Consider the following 16,744-nt stretch of genomic DNA (forward strand, 5'->3'; position numbering starts at 1 on the left):
GGTGGGCGGAGGCCCGGTCACACCTCCACAGATCAGGTTTACATGGCCAAGCCCCCCTAGAAAGAGCCATTCATGCTGCACCCCGTGACAAGCCTGGAGGTGGCCAGGGCCCGAGCGGAGGTTCCTGGGCTGCAGCTCCGCATACTCCAGCTCCTTGCCCGCCTTCCTTGGCTCCATTCTTCCTCTCCTGCTCTTCTCAGAAAGAGCCTGCCCTTACTCCCTGCCCTCCTGGCCCTCCTGCTGCTCTTTCCCCACCGCAGGCACCGTGTTTCCACGGGCAGGGGACGGAGGATGTCTCTCAGCGACACACTGTCTCCACCCAGGAGAGGCAGAGATGGGGACTCGCCCTGGCTCACACGTCCTGCCCAGCCTGGCCACCATTCACTCCTGCCCCGTCCAGGAGCAAGCGGGAGGTTTGGGTGGGGTGGGAGAGACCACGCTGATGGCGGGGGCGGGGGGGGTGGTCTGTTAGTTGGTGACTGAGTGCAGACTAGGCCCCTGGCCCCAGGAATAGGGTTTGCTTCTCAGCTTCCCAGTTCTGACAACAGGACTTTCAGTGTATTCATAGATGGTCTGTCTTTCAGTGACAAACTAGAATGATAAACTCCACAAGACCACTGTGCAAACCAGAAGGTCAATTTATTGCTTTACAGGGCAGGGGAGGGGGTAGTTAAGATAGCTCTGGCCGCCGCAACAGATCCATCCAGAAGGGAGGTTTCCTACAGCTAACAGGGCTTCTGCCCCCCAGGTGTTCCTGCTCCCTCAGAACAGTGAGGCAGGAACCCAGGCTCGTCCCTTCGGATCCCTGAGGGTTTGTCTCCATGCCAGCCAGCCAGAGGGCGACGAGCAGGGAAGACTCTGCACGGCTTTAGGGTTTAGGGCCTGGATTAGTGCCTAGGGCTGCCGTAACGAATCACCACAGCCTCATGTCTTAAAACAACAGAAGCTTATTCTCTCACAGTTCTGGAGACCAGAAGTCCAAAATCAAGGTGTCAGCGAATTGATTCTTTCTGGAGGCTCTCAGGGAGAAGCTTTTTCAAGCCTCTCTCCCAGCGTCTGGTGGCTACCAGCAATCCTTGGCATTCCTTGGCTTGTGTGTGCTTCACTCCACTCTCTGCCTCTGTTCACATGGCCTTCTTCCCCGTGGTCTCTCTGTGACTTCTCCTTTGCTGTCTTCTATGGACACTTGTCATTGGCTTTAAGGTCCACTGTAATCCAGGATGATCTCATGGATCCGTCTTCCAAATAAGGTCACTGGGACAAAAAGAGAAATATATATTTGGTCTCCACCCTAGTTCCTGACACAGAGCTCCTGACACCCTTATAATTTCCTGAGTGATAAAGATGTCAGAACATCTTTTGTTCTAATATTTGGTCTTTGACCTTAGTGTCCGAGAGAGCTCCTAAATCTCTAGGAATTTCCTGCGTGACAGGAGCATCTTTTGTTCTAATGAGGTGACTCTTGGTGAACTCCTGGATAGCTTCAGGATGGGGGCTGGTGACCAGAAAGACCACACCATGATTAGAAGCTTGGAACTTTTAGCCCCACCCCCATCCGCTAGGGAGGGGAGAGGGGGTGGAGATGAGTTAATGCCTACGTGATGAGCCTCCATAAAAATCCCTCTGCTACAGGGTTTGGAGAGTTTCCAGGTTGGTGGAGTTTCCATGTGCTGGGAGGATACTGCACTCCAACTCCATGGGGGCAGAAGGTCCTACAGTCAGGACCCTCCTGGACTTTGCCCTCTGTACCTCTTCATCTAGCTGTTTGTTTGTATCCTTTATTATATCCTTTATAATAAACCAGTAAATGTAAGTGAGTGTTTCCCTGAGTTCTGTGAGCATTTCCAACAAATTCTCAAACCTGAAGAGGGGATTGTGGGATTCCCCCAATTTATAGCTGATTGGCCAGAAGTGTGGGTGACAACCCAGGACTTGGGAATGGTATCTGAAGTGGGCTCGGTCTTGTGGGATTGAGCCTTTAACCTGTGGAGTCTGTGCTAACTCCAGGTAGTTAGTGTCAGAACTGAGTTAACTTAAAGGATACCCAGTTGGTGTCCACGGAGAAGTGGAGAATTGTTTGGGGTCAGGAGTATTCTGTAGGTATAGAAAAATCTTTCTTTTGGTCACATCTGAGGTTCTGGGGAGACATGAATTTTGGGGAGACACTGCATCGCACTACAGGGCATACGTGGATATGCTGCACCTCTTGTGCTCACTTTCCATTGGCCAGAAATTAGTCCCATGGATGTACCTAATGATGAGAGACACTGGAAACTATAATCGAGCTGTGCCCAGGACGACTAGGAAACTGATTTGAGGAACGGCTACCAGTTTCTGCCATGTGGGGGAGGGTCCTGGTCCAGGACCAGAAAGCTCAGGCCTCCAGAGGGAGGAAGGACTCTCCCTGAAGCAGAACCAGTGACATACTGACAACATCTCTTATCTAGTCCCCTTGTCTGTGGCAAACACTGGCTGATCTGCCATCAGACATTTTCTCTTTGATTTGCAAGTTTCAAGGTCTGTGGCCGGTGCTTGTAGGAGCTAACGAGCTGGTTGCACCACTTGTCCTGCAGGTGAAATCCTTCAAGGCCCTAGTCCCGGAACACCTGGGTCCACTGCGAATTCTTCCCCACCCTCCGAGACAATCTCTCCCTCCTTTTGTTTATAACTCTTGTCAGGGGAAAATACTTCTTCCTCATTGCAGTTGCTTCCTTCCATGGGACAGGGTTTCCTTGGACCGTGAGCTCCTGGCAACCCCCGTCTACCACTTGCTCCCTGGAAGGAGACAAAACACATCAGGTTGGTGATTGTGGAAGGTGGAACCCACGCTCTTCCTCTTCTTTTTTTTCTCGGGTGCTAGTTTCTAATAAGGAATGCATGTTCTGCTCCTCCAGCTGAGTGGGCAAGCCTGCCTGATTTGAGGCTTCAGAATTAGGAAGCCAATTTGCCTGCAGATATAAGTCAGATTTTTCAATATCAACTTAACAAAGGTGATATTTCTGACCCTAAACACCTTACTCTTTTGTCATATTTCTCATTTGGTTTCGCATCAGGCTGGGAAGATGGGTGCTATTGATTGAAACTTGATATCCCCAACACCTCTGCTGTAGTCTTTTTTTTTACCTCATACTGCTTAGCTGGACATATTTATTTTTAAGGGCCTTGCCCAATGCCTGACACAGTTGGTGTTTGTGTGTGTTGAATGAATGAATGAAAACTGGGAAAATGATATACATTACAAAGAAATATCATCTCTAAAAAAAAAAAACCCAGGCAACGGCAAAAATGGGACATTAAAAATTCCTAGTTTTCTGAAGCATAATTCGGCAACATTTATCAAGAGCCTGGGAAATGTTCATACTTTGAATTCAGGAATTCCACTTCTAGGAATTTAACCTTTGGAAATGGATAGATATGTACAGAATTGTGTCCAGGGATGTCAGCCCCAACATTATTTAAAATGGCAAATGTTGGAACAACCTAAGCATATATTTATCACCCGGAAAACCAGGGAATCAGGCATGGAGGAGGTCAGAAATAACACTCAGAATAAGCCACAGGATGTCTAATGAAGACACCTCTGGGCACAAACACTGAAACTAATGCTGTCAGCACCACAGCTGCTGAATGGCAGGGTTCTGGAACCTCCTGGAACCTGATGGAGCCGTCACCCCTGCCCCACCCTTACCCGACTGGAGGCCTGAAATTCCTGCTTCTTCATATGCTAGTTTCTGGGGCAAATTCATTTCATTAGCGTGGCCTAGGATATGTGACCACATTCTCAAAGCAAGGTAGCCTGGAAAAGTATTCTTTCCAGCTTCCCTTGTGGGAGGCAGGTTCTGTCTCACTGGGTGGAGAGTATCTAGACATAGGAAGAGGGTTCAGATACAAAGTGTACTAAGTGATCCACAAAAATGATGAATATCCATTACAGTGTCCCCTAAGGACTAGTGAGTACATTATGGTACATCCAAATAATTCCATTCTATGGGAGTCTTTTAAAAATCATGCTTTAGGGGAGCCTGGGTGGCTCAGTCATTAAGCGTCTGCCTTCGGCTCAGGTCATGATCCCAGGGTCCTGGGATCGAGTCCCACATCGGGCTCCCTGCTCGGCGGGAAGCCTGCTTCTCCCTCTCCCACTCCCCCTGCTTGTGTTCCCTCTCTCACTGTGTCTCTCTCTGTCAAATAAATAAAATCTTAAAAAAAAAAAAATCATGCTTTAGAAGATGTAATGACCTGAGGAACATAGCATGATATACAAGTTAAAAAAATTTGAGTTATAAAATGGCGTGATCCCAAATATATTTTTTAAAACCCGGCAGACATAAAAATGGAACTATATACAGCAGAATGTTAATAGAAGGACTCCGGGGGGCCGCCTGGGTGGCTCACTCGTTAAGCGTCTGCCTTCGGCTCAGGTCATGATCCCGGAGTCCTGGGATCGAGCCCCGCATCGGGCTCCCTGCTCAGTGGGGAGCCTGCTTCTCCCTCTGCCTCTCACCCCGCTTGTGCTTACTCTCACTCACTCTCTCTCAAATAAATAAATAAATAAATCTTTAAATAAATACCACGGGTGGCCTCTGTGGGGGTGGGTGGCAGGGCCGGTTCTGGGCCCGAGGTTTGGCCGTGGGAAGGGTGTCAATGTCCAAGTGGGACACAGGTGGAAATAAATTGATTGCTCCGATGTGAGCCCCAAGACATTTTTCAACTAGGGAGCCTTTGGTGTGTGAAAGAAAAGGTCAAGCTTTCAGGAGTTTGAAAGACGGGAGAAAACATGTGACAACTGAAGGTGATTTAAAAAAAAACCAAAAAAAAACAAAAAACAGCTAAAAGCAAAAATAGGACAAAATTCAAAATTAGCCTAAGAACATACAGCCAAAGGTTACTGGCATTGAAGAGAAGGAAGAAAGAAACCAACACTTACTTGTTGAGCATTGCCAAAGTACCCAAGAGTACTAAGGGCTTTAGGGTATATTTATCTTCTTTTAGCAGGTTAATTCCTCTGAAGGGGCCTCCAGTGTAGCGTAAGCCAAGGGCTTGAGGGTTTCAGTGACCATTTTTCTTTCAAAGGGCTTCCAAATTCTCACCAATAAAATCATTCACTTTTGTCAAACCACACAAACCAGTGAGATCTCCAGAAGTGTGTTAAAATGCCTCTTGCTGTGTTCACTTCAGTTGGAAGGGCGTATTAAAATGCAGATTCCTAGGGGCACTGAACCCACTTCGTGCTCTGGGGAGGGTCTGGAGATGGGCAAACATGTGAGGGTTGAGAAGCATGTGGCCAGCTGCCTCGCCAGGTCCGCTGGCTGCCCTAAACACAGACCTTAGTCCTCTCAGCGGGTCTGGGACCTCGAGCACTCGATCCACCTCTTTGTCCTGTCAGATACCTGTGTACTTCTTGGAGGACAAAATGAGATCCTAGAGATAACAGAAATGAAAGTGCATTGAAAGCTAACCGCTCTCTGCAAAATGAGGCAGTGTGACCACATCAGATCATTTCATCAACGTAAAAAGTCCAGAACTCAGTGTTGGGGGGGAGGGGCAGGCTGGGGGTGCCGCTGTATTGCCTTAACCAAGTAGAGCTGGCCCAGGAAGGGCAAACCTCGCTCCTGGGAAGGCTGGCTGGCAGCTCTGTGTGGTTTAATGGGGTTAAACCACCAAGAGTTCCTGTGGCCTTCTTCGGGCTGACCCCAGCGCCACCCTCCTGGCTCAGGGTGGTGCGGCTGCCTGCAAATCTGAGGTTAGTTCCTGTTCTGTCAAATTCCAGTGCTGAAAGCCCGACATGGTTGATCTGGCAGTTTGTTGGAGAGAGAAGCGTCTGACTGCAGGGTGGCCTGGCTAGGCCCTGGGCCAGGGCTGGGGCTGCTCAGATGCGGCTGAGCCACAGGGCAGGGCAAAAGAAGGCAAAAGGGCCAGAGACGCCAGGCCCTGTGTGAGAGTCCAGGAGGCCTGGCCTTGGCCTAGGCAAGCCTGAGCCCCCCAGGAGACCCTTCTTCTTCGAGCTAACTCCCACCGCAAATGATGGGGAAATAGCTCCCGGTATTCATTCATCCATCCGCTAAATAATTGCCGATCACTTACCTGTGCCAGGCTCCAAGAAAACCACAGCAGACAACACACCATTTCTGTTTCAAATTGCTTACAGTTTAGTGGTTCTTACTCTTGGGCTTGCATCTAAACCCCTAGAGAGCTTGTTAAAAAGGCTGATGCCTGAGCCCCAGCCCCAAGATTCTGACTCAGCAGGGCTGGAAGGGGGATGAAGCATCTCTTGTGATTATGCTGGGGGTAGTGGTGGGGGAGAGAGGTGGGGGTCTTCCCACCAGGCTTGGAGAAACACTGCTCTAGCCCAAAACTTTGGGGAAGAACGAGGTGAGATGCAGCCTTGAGAATGTTGCCCGTTCCGTGGGGACCACACATAGGGTCAGCTTTGGAGGGGGAAGGAGAGGGTACACTTTGGTGAACAAGGCTGATTGTTGGAAGCTGGAGAAGCACTTTTTCTGGATTCGGTTACCCACCTTCCACCAGGCAAGCTCCCTTGCCAGCCAGCCTCCTTCTTCCTCGAATTTTCAGCACCCTGTGTGGTGAGATGTTTTGCCTGGCTGGAGGCTCACTTGGCCTGGATTCCCCTGGGCTTTGTAATTGTCTGCAGCTGGCCCGGCTGGTGCTTTTCAGGTTATTTTCTGGATACCTTGCCCCTTGATTATTTTCCATTCTGGTTTTCTGGCAAACTGTGAGTCTGGGTAACTTTCTACTTCTCATGCATTCTAGAATCTTATACATGTCTGGATTCGGACTCAGAAAACTACTGTAATTAACCCAACCCACCCTCAAATCTATTTTAATACAGAATCTGGATTAGGAGGCCTATTACATGCACACAGTGAAGACTCTATTCCCTGACCACCACCCACCCCCTCCCACAAGTTTACAAATTTTTATTATCAAAACTAGAACACTTCTTTAAAAGGAAAATAACCAGGTTTAAGAAAAATTTTAGTTTGGGGTGCCTGGGTGGCTCAGTCGGTTAAGCATCAGACTCTTGATTTCGGCTCAGGTCATAATCTCAGGTCCGTGAGATGGAGCCCCAAGTCGGCTCTGTGATCAGTGGGGAGTCTGTTTCTGTCCTTCTCCCTTTGCCCCTCCCCGTACTTGAGCGCACTTACTCTTTCTCTCTCAAAAATAAGTAAATAAATCATTTTAAAAGAAATTTATTTGCTTGAGAGGATACATCTTTTTTTAAAATTATTTATTTATTTGAGAGGAGAGAGAGAGAGCGCACATGTGCACGAGCAAGAGAGTCTGCAAGGGGCAGAGGGAGAGGGAGAAGCAGACTCCTGGCTGAGCAGGAAACCTGATGTGGGCTTGATCCCAGGACCTGAGATCATGATCTGAGCCCAAGGCAGATGCTTAACCGGCTGAGCCAAACAGGTGCCCCTAAATAAATCTTTAAAAAAAGAAAAAAGAAGAGAAGAGAAAAGAAAAGAAAAGAAAAATTTAGTCTTGAGGAAAACAGATTAGGGTCTTGAGTTTTATGTCCAGAATACATTTGTATAAGATTTTTGCTGTGTCTGGGCACGGGTCTCCAAGGATCTCAGTTCCAATTATTTTTAAGAGTTTTTCTAATACTTAATAAAGGGAGGGGGGCAGTCTCTCAAAAGTTTCTAGAAAAGAAAATGAAAGAAAAGAATGAAAAAACAAAAAGTAAAGTTTCCATATTCTAGAAATGTTTAGATGGTTTGCTGTATCATTGGAAAAATAGCACCACTGTTAACTGCAGTGATTTGGAAAGGATGGAAAACAAACCAGAGTGGTTCTATGCCTGGGCTCCCCTCAGGCTCCACCAATTACTACATCACAAGCTTCCTAATTTCTGAAAAACTCAGCTTCCTGACTGGTAAAATGAGGACATGAGGACCAGCTTATAAGTGGATTAAATGAGATAATTTGTGTAAAGTGTTTCGTGCAGTGCCTGACACAGAGAAGTAACAAATAAATGCCTACCATCCTCATCACCATCCTCATCCTCATCACCATCACCATGCTCATCACCATCCTCATCCTCATCACCATCACCATCCTTATAACCATCCTCACCTTCATTACCATCCTTATCCTCATCACCATCTTCATCCTATTACCATCACCATCACCATCCTCACCCTCATTACCATCCTCATCCTCATCACCATCCTCACCCTCATTACCATCCTCATCCTCATCACCATCCTCATCCTCATCACCATCACCATCCTTATAACTATCCTCACCTTCATTACCATCCTTATCCTCATCACCATCTTCATCCTATTACCATCACCATCACCATCCTCATCACCATCCTCACCCTCATTACCATCCTCATCCTCATCACCATCAGCATCCTCATCGCCATCACCATCCTCATCTTCATTACCATCCTCATCCTCATCCTCATTACCATCCTCATCACCATCATCTCTCATGTTAGAGAGTCCACCAGTTTGCTTCTATAGTAAAATGTAGCCACTTTAAGGGATATGGTTTTCGCTCATCCTTAAGGTAGTAGCCCATTTAGTTCTGTCATTGAGCTAAGCTTTTGGGGTTTTTTTTTTCCCAAAGTGACATTTATTGACTAGTGTAATGCCAGGTTCTGAACTAGGCACTTTACATGCCATTTCTCTTTTCATTCTCTCACCAGTCTTACACAGTTAAGTTCTCCTGTTATTAACATTTAGTATGGACCGGGAAATTGAGTCAGAGAGAGGATAACAATTGTCAAGGTCACACAGCTACTAAGCAGCAAAGCTAGCTCTTTAATTTGGGTCTACTTTTATTATTTTGCTTGAGGAAATACTTCACCGCTGTCCACATCAAGCAAGTCTTCATCTATATAGAAAAATATAGGATCGTTGTTAAGAGCAACTTATGAATGATCAATAAATTATTCAAAAATTGAAATTACCCATTTCATCTTGAAAATGTGGGATTGTTATGAGATTTAAATGAGAAGGCATATTTTTATAAAGCATCTAGCATATTATAGTCATTTAAGAAATGTCGAAGTCCTCTTATTTATACCTTAGTATACCACCCCATCATCTATCACCCCAAAGGACCTACCATGGTGTATGAGGAGCAAGTGTTCAATATTTATTTCTTCACTGAATGAACTTGAGCTTCTTGAGGAGCCTTGTAACTGAGAAAGTGTCCTCCGATTCTTGGTTGTCTGCCCTGTCCCACAGCATACCCCCGGGATGGCAGGGCCCTGGGCACTGCTGGTCCCCTCTGTTCTGTGGGGTCTCTTGCCAGAAGACTACAGGAGAAAATGAGGAGTGACAAAGAATATTGGGAGGGTTGAGCAGGGGTTGGAGGAGGGGAAACTTTAGAGGGAACAGAGGGAGAAAACCAAGGAGACATAGAAGGAAGGTGAGAACCGTGGCCTGAGAAACAGGGCACCCTCCCCTCTTTCGGCTAATGCACTGGCTTGCTCCGGGTCCTGCTGGGACGACTTCATGCTCTCAGTCGGGATCCTGCCCATTGCACCCTCTCTTCCATCTTCCCTCTGTCTGTCCCAGTGGCCTCACTCTTCAGGTCCCATTTACCAGCTAGTGCTCGAGTAGCCTGCCTACTGCGTTACCTAGGACACAGGCTGGGCTGCTGTGACAAGGGACTGGGGTTTAGTTTCCTCACAGAACGGTTCTGGTCAGCACTCTGGGGTTGCTGTGGGCGGGACAGTGTCAGAGGCCCGGGCTCCCCCATCCCGCTGTCCTCCTCCCAGGGGCTGCCTTCCCTGCACGAACATGGCTCAGCACCAATCCACAGCCCATGAGGAGAGAGGAAAGTGCATGATCTGAAAGTTACACATGCTTGCCCTCGGCTGCCTGCTGACCACGGGGATTTGGTATTAGTTTGCAAGGGCTGTCATAACAAAGTCCTACAGACTGGGGGGGAGCCTAAACCATGGAAAGTTATTTTCTCCCACTTCTGGAGGCTGGAAGTCCAAGATCAAGGGGTCACCATGTTTGGTTTCTCCCGAGGCCTCTGTCCTGGGCTTGTGGATGGCCCACGTTCTTGCTGTGTCTTCACATGGTCTTTCCTCTGTGCATATCACTAAAACCCCTCTGTGTCCAAATTTCCTCTTCTTATAACAATGCCAGTCAGACTGGACTAGAGCCTAACCTAAGGGCCTCATTTTAATTCCATCACCTCTTTAAAGGTCCTATCTCAGTCAGTTTCTGAGGCACTGGGAGTTAGGACTTCAACGTAGGAATTTGGGGAGTACACAATTCACATCAGGGGCCCACAGCAGGGGCCCCATGTCCAGCTGAACTAGAGAAGGGAGCATTCACTGAGGAACAACCAGTAGTCCCTACCACACCCCTGTTTCCCCAACTCCAGCCTCTTCCTTCCAAAGCATATCTCTTAGGGACTATCTAAATCACAGCTCTAACAAGCTGGCCCCCTCCTTCCTGCCTGCACCCTGGGCTTTCTGCCTCCACACCTTTGCTTAGGCAGTCTGTTTCCCTGAGGATGTCTTCCTCCCACACCTAAGCCTTGCAATGGTCCCCAACTCCTCCCACAGGTTCTTCAGGGTCCTAAGTGCCATGTCCTTGATAAAAGTCCCCATAAAATGTCATTCCATTTCCTCAATCATGCATTCAATCAACAAACTCCTGCGACATCCCACTGTGCTCAGGGCTGGATGAGATGCTGGGTGCCCAAGGGAAATGAAAGTCCCTGCCCTTCAGTGCTCACAGTCTGGTCACAAAGTCTTGACCCCTCTGCTTTCCTCAGCATACTTTATTGATCCCGCTTAGGTTCTGAAGGACCACTCTTGTGTCTCCTCTACTCTCCATGCTCTACTGCGGCATCCTTCTCTTCTTACACACATCAAGCAATCCATAACCACCGCCATAACCAACCACCGCTGGGGGTCCTGCAATTTAACTCGATTCTGATGCTATCTACCTGGAAATAGCGTCAGGTCCCTCGGGTTAAGGGCTTAGTCCACAAGTCTGCCTTGCCCCTCATGTCAGACACTTGCCAGGGGTCCAGATTGTCCCTTGTGCTTCTGACCCACTGGCTGTAAGTCCCAGGGTTCCATGACCCCCTCCTCACGTTCGATTAATTGGCTAGTCTGGCTCACAGAACTCAGAAAAGGTTCACTTACTACACTACTAGTTTGTTATTAAAGGATGTAACTCAGGAACAGCCAGACAGAGGAGATGTATGCGCTGAGGTATGTGAGAAGGGGCACAGAGCTCCCATGCTCTCTGAGCGGCCACTCTCCCAGCACCTCTGATGTTCAGGCATCCTGTCCTTTTGGGGTTTTGTGGAGGCTTCATTCCATAGGATGATTGATTAAGACATTGACCATTGGTGACTGATTCAACCTTCAGCCCCCCTCTCCTCCCCAGAGGTGGGATTGAAAGTTCCAACCCTCTAATCAAGGTTGGTGCCCCTGGCAACCAGTCCCATCCTTACATTACTAAGGGCTTTACAAAAGTCACCTCCTTAACATAAGTTGTGGTTGAAAGGGGCTCGTTATGAACAACAAAATAACAAAAGATCCCCATTTCACCCTCATGGCTCTGGAGCCACTTCAGGAACTAGGAAAAAGAGATGCCTCCTTAGCTCATATCACTTAGGAAATTAAAAAGGTTTTAGGAGCTAGTTCCAGGACAGAGGACCAAATACTATGTTTCTTATTCTAAATCACAATATCACAGATGCCTATGCCACACTTTGCTGTGTGAGGCTGCTATTTATACACTGGCTTTATCTCTTGTTCCGGAGTGGAAGTGCAAGGTCCAAGGATAAGCATGCATCACGAGCCGTCTGAGTCAATAACATTTAATTTTAAAAAGTAAACCTGATCCACTTCTGGGTATAAACCCAAAAGAATTTAAAGCAGAACTCAAATAGATATTTGTACGTCCATGTTCCTAGCAGTATTCACAATAGCCAAAAGGTGGAAACAACCCAAATGTCTGTGGATGGATGAATGGATATCTAAAAACTGGTCTATTCATACAATGGAATAGAAGCCTTAAAACGAGAGGAAATTCTGACACGTGCTACCACGGATACACCTTGAATCCATTATGCTAAATGAAATAAGCTAGTCACAAAAGAGTAAGTACTGCATGATTCCACTTACATGAGGCACCTAGAGTAGCTAAATTCCTAGATACAGAAAGTAACACAGAGGTTCCCAAGGGCGGGGGTGGGGGTGGGGGGGTGGATGGGTGAGGACAGGGAGATCAGAGAGCTATTGTTTAATGGGAACTGTTTTCAGTTCAAAACAAGAAAGTTCTGGAGATGGATGGTGATGACAGATGTACAACAGTGGGAATGTATGTAACGTCAATGAATTGTACACTCAAAAGTGGTTAAAATGGTGAACTTCGTTATGTATATCTTACCTCCCCCCCCCCAAGAAAAAGTAAACCCGGTAAGGTGGGCAGCTTGGGAAGCACCCTTCTCCTCTGGCCAGCCCAAGCCTGCTTTTCGTCAGAGCACGGTGGGAGGTTTCTACCTGCACAGTTCAGTTGGATGTCAGGCCTTGGAGAATCAGGGATTATGATGGAGGAGTGGAGAATGAACAGGTGCTTCCTGTTAGCCTGGGGACATGGATGACCCGCTATAACCCCCATTCTCAGAAAGCAGGAAAAAAAAGACAGGAGCTTAAATCGTTGCAGGAAAATTTACTCCTTTTTTTCCCTAGCACTGTAATTTTTTTCTTTAACAACTAGAACAATCAGTCATCATCAAAGACGCAGAGTTTCTATTGTTAGGAAGGACAGAGTCGCCATTCTGTCTCAGAGCGTCCTGGTCCCCGTGTCAGACTGGATGCAGGGCCTTCTTGGAGTCCTGAGGCCCGTCTGTCAATCACCTTGTGGCTCCGCCCGCCCACTCCCTCCGGAAAGATCGGTGATGGACAACGATCCTCCCCTGTTCTTCTACCCACACCTCCCGTGTCACAGGAAGGACCAAACTTTGAACCCAACTAGTTATGTGGTGGGCAGGGAGGGCACTTATTTGAATAAGTTTTAAAGAAACACGGGCACCCTTTCTGGACTCCTTGCTGACCCCCCCAGCGAGGGCTTTGGCCGCCCCAGAGTTGTTTCGTGAGCTTTAATAAACCTCTGATGCAGCATTGACTTGCAGAGCTGGCCTGGCCCAGCTATTTTTAGAAGGAGAACTTCTGATCCTGGTCTAGATAGGAAAGGGTGTCTGTCAGCCCCCTGCTGGCTAGGCGTGGAGATAACTAATGCTCCCGTCCCCTTTTCACCCCCTGTTGCTCTGCCTGGGATGCTTCTTAGTGCCAGAAACCCAGGATGAGCTCGTCCTGTCAGAGCTTCTCCTGGATGTTGTGGGCACACTCCTGTGCCCACCGGGCTAGCTGAGGAGCTCTCTTTGGCTTGATCCCTCACTGTTCCCAAACTTCCAGGTTCCTGGAACCCGAAGTATGTGGAAATTAGGGATTTCCTGTATCTATTGGAAGTAGCCATTATGGAAGGCATCCTGATCTTATTGTAAAGGAACGTATTATTAATGAAAACTAATATACCATGTATGGTCCCACACATGGTGAGGTTTAGAATTTTCTTCCTGGGTTTAAACCCCAGTAGTGTCACTTACTGTGTGACCTTGGGCAAGTTATTTGACCTCTTTAGCCTCATTCTCTGTATCTGTAAAATGGGACTACTAGGTAGGTAGTCCCTCACAATACCTCACTGAGATATTAGGAGGATTAAATGAGATATTACATATAAAGTGCTTAGCAGAGGGTCTAGAATAGGATATGTTCATTATTGTAATTGTCATTTTGACATTCAAGCAGAAGAATATATTCATACATAACTTTCATCCGTGACCTTTTCTAAGACATGTTCATGCTCATTCTATATCTCTTTTCAGTAATCAATATGCAGCAAAAAGCAGAAAAACATATGAGAGCATGAGAGTGTAGAACACCGTGAAGTGCTTTGCAGTATCACAGCTCTCCAAACACCTGGCTGCCCAGCCGGCTCAAATGTGGCTTTAACACCTGGAAGCCTTTGAGCATTTCCAGGCAGATTCCACATCCCTGATTTTCAGGTATCATAGAAGGAGAAAGAATGTCAGAGATGCACTTGATTTTTCACTGTCCAAATAAGCAGTAACTAAATGCAGTTGCGTGGCACTGAGTTGCATGTCTGAGGAGGCAGCTAGAGGCAGAGAGCTTGGAGTTCTGAACCTTGCCCTCCAAAGAACACAGATCTAACCCAGGGCTCGCACCACCACACCGCTCTGGGAGACCAGGCCGGAGTGCTCCATATTCCTTAACCTGTTTTACATGGCTCATCTTTAAAGACAAGACAGAATTTTGCTGGGGATCCAACCCCAGAATGAATCCAAGTCATGTCATTGTGAACAAGAGCCTTCTTTGCTCGTGCCTGGAGCAGGTTTAACAGAATGCAGGGATGTTTGTCATGCTCTGGTTGTATACAAAGGCCAAAGTTTGGGATCCTGGTGTGAGATATTCACATAATATAGAGCAGTACAGAGAAGACCATTTCCATTGATGGGACCAAATCATTTCAGCCATTGGCTTTTACTCTGAAACCATGAATAACAGTGCTAGTTAAAGCTGTTGCTTGGTGACATGCCCACGGGTCCATGTGGCTACTACCAACTTTATAGGACTTCTTTTTCTTCTTCTTCATCCTCTTCATCTGGTAAGATTAATGCACATTTAGCAATAGGTTGATCTCCTTATGTAAGCATCACCTCGAAAATCTTCCCAAACATTCACACCTCTCATCATTTTCCACAAATGAAGTATGTAGTTTGTAGGACCAAATGTAGTAGTTAAATAGAAGGGGACTTTGGACCTCATTTTGATGTTTCTGATGTTGGGAATTCCCTCTAAACATCAAACCAGACAGTCTGATTAATGTCCAACATTACACCTTACAGATTGTTAAGTATTACAAATCCTAATTGAATGTAATTTTGCCAGTATGGTTTCCCATAGCATCCTCAGTTCCCCTTTCCCTTTGTGGGAGTCAATTATTACTATATATCTAGGTGATGCTACTGAACCCTTGCCTCTTTAGAAGGCCCTTCCTATACTCTAAACATACACTAAATTGCCCTCCTCCCATCAAGAGTAATGGTGAATTTGCCCTGAACCACATCGATCTCATGCTTGTATCCAATGGCATTCATTTCACAAATTGGGAGTGTCGTGGGGATTTGTCACATTTGCTTGCTCTGAATTCATTTAAATTTTTTAAAAAGCATTGGATTTTCCTTAGGAAACCACGTATTCCCCACTCTGAGTGCATGTGGTTGGAGTGGCTGAATCCACAAGCCCACTTCCAATGCCCTCTCCCCTCTGCTCCATGGGCCACCATGCGGTGCGAGCCCCAAGTGGCGGTATAACCTACCCCCAGGTGCAGAGGTGGTGCAGCAATGAGCGCTTGCTCCAGATGGCCCAATTAGACTTAGTGTAGGGAAGTTTACTGGAACACTTGTAAAAAGAATCTCTGTTTCGGGGCGGGGGGCGGCTCCAGATCGACTGGAATGTGAGCCTGGAATAGCTGGTGGCCCTTTCACCTGAGTGGGAGGAGCCTGTTTAAAATGAAATCAACACAGAGAAAGCAGAGCCAAGGGACAGAGAGAGAGAGAGAGAGACCAAGTCCGAAGGACATCACTGGAGCCCCTGCAGATTCCCCAAATTTTCCTCTGGGCTTTGGTTATAGGTACTAATAATTGAACCTTTTTTTTTTCCACTTAAGTCAATTTGAGTTGTGTTCACTGAATCAGTGAATGGATGGGTGAATGAATGAATGAATCTGGCCACGCACCAACAAACACCAAGAATACCTGCTACCATCCCAGTCGGTTTCTGTGCCACGGCCTTGTAGACCATTCTACCATCGAATCACAGTGAGGCATTCCCATGTGCGGCAGTCATTGTTAGTTAACAGGGCAGCCAGGTTCTAGCCTGCAGGGATAACTCATAATTGATCTCTAGTGTGTGACCTCAACAGACCGCACATGACAAGACTTTTAGGAGAGCTGGTCCCCACTCATTAAATGACAGTAGCCATTGCTGACACCTAAAAATGCCCTCCCCACTCTCCACTGTCCTCCCCCACATTTTCATACTCCTGTTACTCCTTTTTGCCAAATATTCATTTTCCCAAATTTTCTTATTTCTTCGTAAGAAATAAGAGGAGTAAGGTTGTGCTAATAAAAAAATAAAGTTCTTTCTGGCCCCCACTCTCTTTCTTTCTACTTTGAATACAAGGGTGTGAGGATGTGATATTTGGTGAGGCAGTAGCCATATTTAGACCGTAAGTGTATTTGTTTTCTAGAGGTGCTATAGCAAATTACCACAAACTCAGTGACCTAAAACAACAGAAATTTATTTTCTCATCACTTTGGAGGCCAGAAATCTGAAGTCAAGATGTCAGCAGGGTTGGTTTCTTCCAGAACCTCTGAGTGAGAATCCATTCTGTGCCTCTGTCTTAGCCTCGGCCAGCAATCTCTGAAGCTCCTCATGGACACATTGCTCTGATCTCTTCCTCTCTCTTCACAGTGCCTCCTCCTGTTCTCTTCTAAGGACACTTGTCATTGGATTTAGGGTCCATCCTAATTCAGGATGATCAAATCTTGAGATTAATTATATCTGCAAAGACTCTTGACTCTTGATCCAAATGGGGTCACGCTCACAGGTTCTGGGTGGACATCTCTTTTGTGAGGCTGCCAT

The 16,744-nt window shown here is 46.9% G+C and overlaps 1 long non-coding RNA gene across 1 annotated transcript in view; it reads right to left on the reverse strand.

Moving 5' to 3' along the window:
• Positions 1–624: 624 nt before the first annotated feature.
• Positions 625–16,744, reverse strand: part of LOC118553146 (uncharacterized) — a 35,234-nt gene continuing 19,114 nt past the window's right edge. Inside the window, exons 2-4 of the long non-coding RNA XR_013447488.1 lie at positions 4,925–5,418; positions 2,689–2,775; positions 625–1,254 (exon numbers count right to left, since the gene is read on the reverse strand). This is a non-coding gene — a long non-coding RNA (uncharacterized LOC118553146). The remainder of the gene's footprint in view (positions 1,255–2,688; positions 2,776–4,924; positions 5,419–16,744) is intronic.

The sequence above is a fragment of the Halichoerus grypus genome, chromosome 5 (genome assembly GCF_964656455.1).
Source record: "Halichoerus grypus chromosome 5, mHalGry1.hap1.1, whole genome shotgun sequence".
In the NCBI taxonomy this organism is placed as follows: Eukaryota; Metazoa; Chordata; class Mammalia; order Carnivora; family Phocidae; genus Halichoerus; species Halichoerus grypus.